Source organism: Belonocnema kinseyi, chromosome 9 (genome assembly GCF_010883055.1).
Source record: "Belonocnema kinseyi isolate 2016_QV_RU_SX_M_011 chromosome 9, B_treatae_v1, whole genome shotgun sequence".
Classification (NCBI taxonomy): Eukaryota; Metazoa; Arthropoda; class Insecta; order Hymenoptera; family Cynipidae; genus Belonocnema; species Belonocnema kinseyi.
In genome coordinates, this window is record NC_046665.1 from 126,732,213 (window position 1) to 126,736,046 (window position 3,834).

General features: G+C 22.9%; 1 protein-coding gene across 1 annotated transcript in view; it reads left to right on the forward strand.

Annotated features, from left to right (window-relative positions):
• Positions 1 to 3,834, forward strand: part of LOC117180738 (afadin-like) — a 284,255-nt gene that overhangs the window by 220,125 nt on the left and 60,296 nt on the right. The window lies entirely within an intron of this gene.

Here is a 3,834-nt window from a genome sequence, read left to right on the forward strand (position 1 = left end):
TAAGGTTTCAATGATTTTACAAAGATTTCACAAAAATTCCAAAATATTCCACTAAAATTTCAATTATTTCACAAGGATTTGAAAATATTTGACAAGGAATTCGCAAGGATTTCAATAATTTCACAAATGTTTCGAAAGATTTCACAAAGATTTCGAAAATTTTCAATAATTTCACACATGTTTCAATGATTTTATGAACATTTCAAAATATTTCACAAAAATTTAAAAGGTTTCACAAGGACTTTAAAATATTTCATAAGGAATTAACAAAGATTTCAATAATTTCACAAAGGTTTAAATTGTTTTACAATGATTGCACAAAGATTCCGAAATATTCCACTAAAATTTCAATGATTTCACACACAGTCCAAAATATTTCATAAAAATTTCAATTATATCACAAGGATTTGAAAATATTTGACAAGGAATTCACAAGGATTTGAATAATTTCACAAATAATTCGAAAGATTTCCGAACAATTCCAAAATATTTCTCAAAGATTTCAATAACTTCGCAAAGGTTTCAATGATTTTACAAGGATTTCACGAAGATTCCATAATATTCCACTCAAACTTCAATAATTTCACAAACATTCAAAATTATTTCACAAAATTTTTGATGATTTCACAAGGATTTAAAAATACTTCACAAAGATTTCAATGATTTTACAAGGAATTCAATAATTTCACAAATATTTTAAAATATTTCACAAAGATTTCAAAGATTTTCTAAAGATTTCACACAGATTTCTAATGATTCTACAAAGATTTCAATGATTTCACAAATATTTTAAAGCATTTTACAACAATTTCAATGATTTCACAAGGATTTGACAATATTTCACAATGATTTCAATAATTTCACAAATATTTCGAAAGATTTCCGAAATATTCAAAAATATTTCTCAAATATTTCAATAACTTCACAAAGGCATCAATGATTTTACCAGGATTTCACAAAAATTACAAAATATTCCACTAAAATTTCAATGATTTCACAAAAATTTCAATGATTTCACATCAATTTGAAAACATTTTGCAAAAATGTCCATAAATTCAAAAAGATGTCAATAATTTCACAAAGATTCAATTAACATTCGAAAATATTTCAATAATCTGAAAAAGGTCTCAATGATTTCATAGAGATTTTTGAAGGATTTGAGAAAGATTATAAAAAAACCACAAACGTTTTATTTATTTCATAAAGATTTCAATAATTTAACAATAGTTGCAAAAGATATCAATGATTTCCCTTGGATTTCAAAAGTTTGACAATGATTCGACAAATATTGAAATTATTTTATCAAGATTTCAATGATTTTTTGAGGTTTCAGAAATATTCCACAAGATTCCACAAAGATTTGAATAATTTCACAAAGATTTAACTAAGATTCCAAAATAGTTGAATGATTTAATAAAGATTTCAATGATTTTTTTAGGATTTCAGAAATATTTCATACGATTCCACAAAGATTCCAAAATAGTTCCATGATTTAATAAAGATTTCAATGATTTCATGAGAAATTCCTAAGTATTTCAGAAAGATTCCAAAAAATTACACAATGGTTTCAATAATTTCACAAAGATTTCTGTAATTTTATAAAGATTTCAGTGACATTACAAGGATTTTATAAATGTTCCATAAGATTCCACAAAGATTTCAATAATTTTACAAAGATTTCAATAGTTTAATAATTATTTTAATATTTCACAAAGATTTCGTTAAGATTCCAACAAATCCACAAAGATTTCAATAATTTTCCAAAAATTCCAAAAGATTTCAATGATTTCCCAAATATTTCAATAATTGTTAATGATTTCAAGGATTTCATCAAGATTTCACCGATTGTGTCAATATTTCAATGAGTTTTTAAGGATTTTAGAAATATTCCATAAGATTCCACAACATTTTTGATTGCTTTCATAAAGATTTAACTAAGATTCCAAAATATTTCCATGATTTAATAAAGATTTCAATGATTTCATAAGGATTTCTTAAGGATTTTAGAAAGATTCAATAAGATTCCACAAAGATTTCAATAAATTCCAACAGATGATAATAATTTCAGAATGATTCCTAAAGATTCAATGATCTCATAAGGATTTTACAAAGATTACAATGATTTTATAAAGATTTCAGTGATTTTACTAGCATTTTATAAATCTTCCATAAGGTTCTCAAAGATTTCAATAATTATACAGAGATTTCAATAATTTTACAATGATTTTAATATTTTAATAATGGTTTTAATATTTCACAAACGTTTAATTAACATTCCAAGAAATTTCAATGATTTTACAAGGATTTATGAAGAATAAATTTTAGAAAAATTACAAAAAATCCACAAAGATTTCAATAATTTCCCAAAAATTCCACAAGATTTCACAAAGATTTCAATAATTTCCAACAGATGTCAATAATTTCACAATGATTTAAAGAATTTTATAAAGATTTTATAAACATTTTATAAATATTTCAGGGATTTTATAAGGTTTTCATAAATATTTCATAAGATTCCACAATAATTTCACAAAGATTTTAATAGTTTAATAATGATTGTAATATTTCACAAAGATTTAATTAAGATTCCAAAATATTGCACAATGATTTCAATAATTTTACAAAGACTTCTGTAATTTTATAAAGATTTCAATGCTTTAACAAGGATTTTCGGAATATTCCATTGGATTTCATAAAGGTTTCAAAAATTTTAAATAGATTTCCATAATTTCACAATGATTCCAAAATATTTTAATGACTTTTCGAAGATTTTAATAGTTTAAGAATGATTTAAAGGATTTCATAAGTATTTTACAAAGATTACAATGATTTTATAAAGATTTCAGTGATTTTACAAGCATTTTATAAATATCCCATAAGATTCTATGAAGATTTCAATAATTTCACAATGATATCAATAATTATACAGAGGTTTCAACAATTTCACACAGATTACAATCGTTTAATGATTTTAATATTTCACAAAGATTTAATTAAGATTCCAAAAAATTTCACAGAAATTTCAATGATTTTACTAGGATTTCTTAAGAATTTTAGAAAGATTTCAATGATTTCAAATATTTCCATGATTTAATAAATATTTAAATGATTTCATAAGGATTTCAGAAAGATTCCAAAAAAAATCGACAATGATTTCAATAATTTCACAAAGATTTCTGTAATTTTATAAAGATTTCAATGATATTAGAAGGATTTTAGAAATATTCTATAAGATTCCATAAAGATTTCAATAATTTCACAGTGATTCCAAAATATTTTAATGAGTTCTCAAAGATTTCAATAGTTTGACAATGATTTAAATATTTCACGAAGATTTAATTAAGATGCCAAAAAAATGCCACAAAAATTTCTATGATTTTACTAGGATTTCTTAAGAATTTTAGAATAATTCCAAAAAATCCACAAAGTTTTCAATAATTTCCCAAAAATTCCAAAAGACTTCAATGATTTCCCAAATATTTCAATAGTTTTCACTGATTTCATAAGGATTTAACGAAGATTCTAAAATAGTTCCATGATTTAATAATTACTTAAATGATTTCATAAGGATTTCAGAAAGATTCCAAAAAAAATCGACAATGATTTCAATAATTTCACAAAGATTTCTGTAATTTTATAAAGATTTCAATGACATTAGAAGGATTTTAGTAATATTCTATAAGATTCCATAAACATTTCAATAATTTCACAGTGATTCCAAAATATTTTAACGAGTTCCAGAAGATTTCAATAGTTTGACAATGATTTGAATATTTCACGAAGATTTAATTAAGATGCCAAAAAAATGCCACAAAAATTTCTATGATTTTACTA